This window comes from Lynx rufus, unplaced genomic scaffold (genome assembly GCF_022079265.1).
Source record: "Lynx rufus isolate CCGP_SWC_20201006 ecotype Redwood Valley unplaced genomic scaffold, mLynRuf1.p SCAF_3, whole genome shotgun sequence".
Taxonomy (NCBI): domain Eukaryota; kingdom Metazoa; phylum Chordata; class Mammalia; order Carnivora; family Felidae; genus Lynx; species Lynx rufus.
The window spans coordinates 17,013,994-17,021,176 of NW_025814845.1; positions in this window are offsets into that span (position 1 = coordinate 17,013,994).

Below are 7,183 nucleotides of genomic sequence, written 5' to 3' on the forward strand. Positions count from 1 at the left end.
CCTGACACATCCTAGGCACTGTGCATTTCATCCCCTAACTGTTTGAGGCTGGTCCCATTCATATCCCCAATTCACTGATGAGGAAACTGAGACCCGGGAAACATCAGTAAATGGCTGGTGGTGGAGTAAATGGCTGGGCAGGGATGGGATTCAGAGCCAGGATGGGGACTGGGACCCAGGCTCTACTGAGCCCCTCTTCTACTCAGCACGTTTGATACGCTGAGCTTGAATCTTACCACAAGGTGATGTGACCTGGGGAGATAAAATGGCTAAAGCAGAACCAAAATAATGGTGAATCGCCCAAACTGCTCAGGGTAGGGAATCAAGGGCACCATCACCAGGCTACTAACCAAGGAACATAGTTTCGTATGTTCAGATATATCCAGAAAAGGCAGCACCCAATGCAAAAGGTTATTACTGTTGGAATCGTCAGTTATTGATTCCTCAGCAAACATTTTGAGCACAAACTGGGCTGGCCGCTGTGGAAGGGGACAAGAGGACAGGCCGTAGGGATCCTCAGGGAGCTTGAAGTCATGCTGGGTGGATAGCCCTGAAGAAGTAACTCCACATGGAACACGGGGGTTACAGACTCACCAAGAGAGGTTCAGGAACTGAAAGCAAGTTTGTTATAGATAACTTCATGGAAGGAGCTGGACATTCCATTGAAGGGCACTGTCCAGCACCAGCATCCATGTCAATCAGTCCACATTCATCATCACTGAATTCCCACATCCGCTCTGAGAAGTGGGTCTTTCCCACTTACAGATGGGAAAACCGAGTTCAGAGATGTTCTTCTCCCGTTCAAGGTCACACAGGACCCAGCCAGGAGGATCCTCCTCCAGAAAGGGCTGCTGCGTCAGGCCCTCATTGCCATATTGGAAGGCATTAGAGATGCTTTGCTCAGCAAGGCCCAGTGCTAGGGGCTGTGGACACAGAACTCTAGGGAAGGCAACAGGCACGTGGACCCACAACCATGGACGTTTGTCCTGCATACCTGACAGACGTCAGCCCTGGGAGGCACGGACTACTGCTTTATGGAGAGGAGTGGGGAGGCTTTTGTAGTGCAGTGCCTTCCTGCTGCCCCAGGAAAGGAAACTTTGGTTCTCAGCTGTGTGGAGTGGAGTGAGGAGGAAGGGTAGAGAAGGTCAACCCTCTGTTCCCAGAACTAGACAGGTTTGGGTTAGCATCCCAGCCTGCCACTCTCCAACTGTAACCGTGGGCAACTTACACTTTCTCTAAGCCTCGATTTCTTCACCTGTAAATTGGGAGCTGGTTGTTTCCACTTGGGGGAGTTAATTGTGATCAAGAATGTGAAGCACCCTATGCCACACAGAAGGTCCTGGGTGTTTGTTCAGAGGTCAGTGTGATACTGTGGGCAGGGCAAATCTCAGCAAAACCCTGGGACTGGAAGGGAGAGATGGGAGCCACGAGGGCCTGTAAAAGGAGGTGAATTTTCCTAACTTTCGTGCCTCTGTTTTAATGAACACAGTCTAGCACAGGGGTTCTCAACCAGCGGTGACACTTGGCAACGTCTGGAGACGTTTTAGGTTGTCACAGTGGGGTGGGTATGTAATGAGCAGAGGCCAGAGATACTACTAAACATCCTGCAATGCACAACAAAGAATGATTCAGTCCAAAATGCTGCTGGTGCCAAGGTGGAGACACCCTTCCCTAATGGAAAGACTCTGGGCATGAGCAAGTCCCGAAATACAGATTCTAGGCCTGCTTCACCACTCGTAAGCGAGCCTTTAGGTCATGTCGCTCCCGTCTCCAGCCTCTATTTCTTCATCTATAAAATGGGGGCAATGAGACCTTCCCCTCTCTTTCCTAAGTGAATGTGACATATCATCATTATTACTGTCCTTCCTCTCCCCTCACCTGGAAAACTAGAAAGTTCCTGGTAGGAAGAGTGCAGAGAGAAGATTCGGGTAGCATAGCTGGCAGGATTGGAATTTGTTTCAGCTCTGTTAGAGACACCAAGTGAGAGCCTGTATATTATAAGGTGCAGTTTATAAATTAAGATATAAAAAAGGAAATGCAGATGACTTTGGTTTCGTTCCAAGATCTTCAGCAGTTAAATAAAAATCTTAATAGACAATCAGAGAGACACAATCTGTTTCCAGGAAATAGCAAGAGTTTTTCAAAATGTAAAAATCTTTGTTCAGGTGGACACTCACTGCATCCGTGTCTCCACGACGCGAGCAGGCATTCCTACAGCGGCTGAAATGGTGCCGGCTGGAATGTCAAGTGTAGGCCGCTCAGAGCATTGTTCATTCATTCCCCTTCTCATTTGACCACCTGTCAGTTCATTTGGTCAATACTGATTGAGAGCCCACTGGGTGCTGGGTTGGAGTGAGGCATGAAGTGGGAGAAAGGCCAAGAATGCTTCCTAGGTTTTAGCCTAAGCCAGTAGTGGATGGAGGCACCATTTCTTGAGGTGAGAGAGCCGAAGAGAGTTTGGCCAGGAGAGTGATGTCAGCAGTTTGGTATTGGAGATGTTGACCCCGAAATGTCCAGGAGGCACTCACATGTGGCTAAGCTGGCAGCTCAGTGACCAGTGGGGATGGCAAGGAAATGATGGGGGCGGGGGGTTGGCGGTGGATGGGATGGAACGTCGATTCTACCTCAGTAAGCCCTCAGTGTAATGTCAGCTGCTTGAATGAATGAATGAGTGAATGAGTGACGTTTTGGACATACGGACATTAACGAGAAAATATCCCTCAGGTACGATCAGCAAGGACCACCGGAAAGCCTACAGAAGAGCGTGAATCTAAGAATATTGCAGTTCGGGGATCTATTTTTAGACCCCAGATAATCTTCAAATCCTAAGCCAAACTGTAAATCTTACGGGAATCTCAGAGACCTCACCACGCTTCTAACCCCCCTCCCCTATTTCCAACCAAACTTCACCCCCACCCCAGCTGGTCTTCTTACCAGACCTGTAAGCTTTAGGAAGGCTTCACTGATGTCAAACACTTCTGGCTCTGAGGCTTGCTGTGACAACTGAAGGAAAATCATTCATCCAAACCTCAAAAGCACTTGGTTTGAGTGGTTACACATTAGATTCCCTGGAGTAAAAACATTTTTTTAAAGGCTTGTCTATTTTTTTTTTTTAATCAAAGAGTCTGCCAATCCCTCCTTGACCACATCACCCCAATATGCCAATCTTGTGGTTGGCTGCTGGTCAAAACGCACATGCCATTTCTGCCTTCCATCATTTCCCTTCTTCATAAACTCATTGGGTGTTACAAGTCCTGAATTCATTCCAAATTCGCGTCCAGATTGCCTCTTGAATTCAGTCGTGTTCTCGAAGGGCTACCTGTGGGTATCTCATGCTGTTTCCTAAGTCAGCTGAAAGGGCCTCAAGACCCTGGCCGTGGTTTCTGGTGACCCTCGCCACCTCGTCTCCACCACCTGGGTACTGACACGTCTGGGACATTGCTCACCCAGCATCAGCTTGCCCCTTCTCATGACAACAGGTCACAGTTTTGCATTGAAGGGAATGACTCCTTCTCACCGTTCAACCCATGTGGCTTCCTTGATGAATACTTTCATTTCCCTTTGCACATCTCAAGACTAGAGCTTTCCCTAGCATTCCATTCTCCCAACCTCAGTGACTGGCTTAGCGATAAACACGTCCCCCCAGCTGGAGCAGTCAGGGCTTTTGCTTGAAATCCTGAGAAGTAGTCTTGCTTTCCCACTGGCCTAGGAGTTGTGGTCATGTGAGCCTGAGAACCTGCATATCCTGAGAAAGGCGTCCACCTGGGAGAGAGATCGCGAGGGCATCGTTTGGGCCTTGGATCAAGCCATCCCATTCAGCTCTTCAGTGACGTGGGACCATAAATCCCCTATCTGCCTAACTAGTCAAGGTATGGGTTTTGCTCTATTGCAATCAAATGAGTCTTAACTACTCCATTAAGATGTAGGGCAACACGGACCCACTCTTAGACGAAACTGTGAAGCAGGTAAAACTCAGGGTCCCCAGGTGTGGCCCTCAAGGCCCTTTTCCCTCACTCCCAAACTTTTCGGTGTCCCTTTTCTTTCCCTTTTCAAGGAAAATGTTTAATTTCTGCACTTTGGGGGTCATTTTTTCTTCTTGATCGATACTGGCAGAATTTTGTCTATTTTATTAGTTTTCTCAAGGAACCAAATTACGCCTTTGTCAATTTTCACTACTCCATCTTTGTTTTCTTCATCATTACTATATGCTTTTATCTTCATCATCTGTTTTCTTTTTCTCATTGCGAAATGTGCTTTCTTAAAAAAGGTGATCAGTTGAAGTAACTTTATTTTACAAGTCATTCTATTCTATAAGAGTCACTCGTGATGGCTAACTTTACGTGCTAATGTGAATGGGCCACGAGATGCTCAAATAATTGGTGAACTATTATTTCTGGGTATGTCTCTGTGAAGGTGTTTCAGGAAGAAATTAGCATGAGGACTGGTTGACTGGGTAAAGATCACCCTCGCCAAGGCAGGTGGGCATTGTCTAATCAGTTGGGGGCCTGAATGAAACAAAAAGGGGGAGGAAGGGTGAATTCAGACGTTGTCTCCTCTGTGTCTCAGGCTTGTGGACTCAAACTGGGATTCACACCAGTGTGCCCATGCCCCCCTCCCCACTCCCCTGTTCCCCACCCCCAAGTCTCCGGCCTTCAGACTATGCTGAATTAAACTAACAGTTTTCCTAGGTCTCCAGCTTCTAGACAGCAGATCATGGGACTCTCCAGCCTCCAACCCTGTGTCAGCCCATTCCTATAATAAATCTTCTCACATGTATCTTATTGGTTCTGTTTCTCTGGAGAATGCTGAGTAATACATCTCTTTATTTATATTTATAAGACAAACTGCCTTAAGTTATGTTCCTAGTTCCAGGAGCCTGTGCCCATCTTTCAGTTGGATTGAGCTGATTAGAAGTACATCTGTGAGTCGCAGACAGTGGGTCCGTGAATGAAGTCAGTCCCCTAAGACAAGGACAGTTTTCTGTATAACAAACTTTTGCAATCTCAAATTTATAAGTCAATATGATAATTTTATGGGAAATCTCTTTGCTCTTCTTACCAAACAGACTTAGAAATTCTACTTTAAGAGAACAAGCTACCAAATGAGTACAGACTTAACCAAAATGTATAATAACGGGTCTGTAAATATCCTCTAAGCTCTACTGTTATCTATAAACAATAGTTAACTCAATGTTTTGTATTCTCAGAAGATACATCCTTTCAAGACTCCTGCTGCTGAAGCCTGTGGCCTCTGATCTCAACTTAATTTTAATCAAGGCAAAATTAAAGATATTTGGGGCTTATAATTTTTCCACTCTATAGCATCTCAGTTATTCTGTGGTCTTATGCCTCTCTGCTCAACCAACCCTGGCCCACATCAAAATGGGTTCTGAAGGAAGTATCTGAAATGCATCCACAGTCAATCCCAGTGGCCGTTTATTCATTGGACTGCCAATCCCAGGGACCTTTGTGTTTGAACACAGCTCTTGGGCATAAGCTAAACATCAAAGGGGAAATTTGAGACAGGAGAAATCAGAAAATGGAGGGGCGCCTGGGTGGCTCAGTCAGTTGAGCATCCGACTTCGACTCAGGTCATGATCTCGTGGTTCATGGGTTTGAGCCCCATGTCGGGCTCTGTGCTGACAGCTCAGAGCCTGGAGCCTGCTTCGGATTCCGTGTCTCCCTCTCTCTGCCCCTCCCCGACTTGCCCTCTGATTCCGTCTCTCAAAAATAAATAAAAATGTTAAAAAATGTTTTTAATGGACTAAAGCTTCCCCTGCTATGGGTCTTCTCCTCACAGACCACCTGTGTCTTCCTGGAAAAGTTGTTCTGAAGAAAAGTGTCCAGAAATTACCTTCAGAGCCCCACCCCCCCATGCCTCCCTTGCCCGCAGTCTTCAGAATGTTGTGCTAAGAAACACTGACGCAGTGCAGGCATCATACAAGTGTTGTTGGAGAGCCTGATGTGAACCCCATCGTCACCATTTATCACCAATGAGATCTTGTGAGGCCATCTTCTAAGGGCTTTGATTTCCTCCCTGTAAATGGGAGAGGACAATGCACATCACCCTGGGGTTGCTTGAATAATGAAATAATGAATGTGAAAACTCTTATAAGTAATACAAGTCAGTAAATTAAGCAGTTAGCCAGTTGGACTCTACCTGTTCACTGAGAACCACAAATTCCTGTAGCTACAGATATGGCTATGGGTATTGATATATTCTCCTCAAGAAGCTGAAAATGTACCCCCCAAAATAAGACATTTCTATGTCAAAAACCTGCTAGTACCGGGGCGCCTGGGTAGCTCAGTCGGCTAAGCGTCCGACTTCGGCTCAGGTCATGATCTCGCCCTTCGTGAGTTCGAGCCCCGCATCAGGCTTTGTGCTGATGCCTCGGAGCCTGGAGCCTGCTTCGGATTCTGTGTCTGCCTCTCTCTCTGCCCCTCCCCTGCTCATGCTCTGTCTCTCTCTGTCTCTAAAAAATAAATAAATGTTAAAACAAATTTTTTAAATAAATAAAATGTCTAAAAAAAAAAAAAGAAACAACCTGCTAGAACCATGTGTCTTGGTTCTTCCCCAACACTTTCTTTCCATAGCCCCAAGAAACAGAATCCGTGCATTTGTCTGAAAGCTGGGAAGACTAGTTGGTCGGTGGATATTTACTGTGTGGCTCCCATGGAGCGGGGCACCATGCTAGACTCTGGGAATACAATGGTAGACCAGGCAGCTGTGGTCCAGCTGTGGATGCCTGCTCCCATTGGCCCGCCCTGTGCATGCGCAAATGGAGGTCAACATCCTGTGCACAAGGATTAGCAGCCCCTCCCGCCCCCCCCCCCAGGGTATGGGGCAGAATCTCAGGAGCCTAGCCAGGGGGCAAGAGGGTGGTAACTCCAAGCCTTCTTCCCTCCCCTCGTACTCCCCTTACACCAGGAAAAGACCAGAGCCAGCACTATGGAAGACGTTAGAGCTTAGACTTTATGTGGCTCCTAAAGACTGCTAATTCAGTAGGAGAGTGGGTGATCCATCACTTAAGGAAGGGAAAAGGGGTGTGCCCACTGGTCTGAATGCTCACACCCAAGAGCCCTTATTTCAGGAAGAGGGCAGTTGTAAACCCTGAGTTTGTCCTCAGTGGGCCATCTTGGTTCATGTCAAACAAAGGCTCGCCTAAAACAAAGTCCTGGAAGGG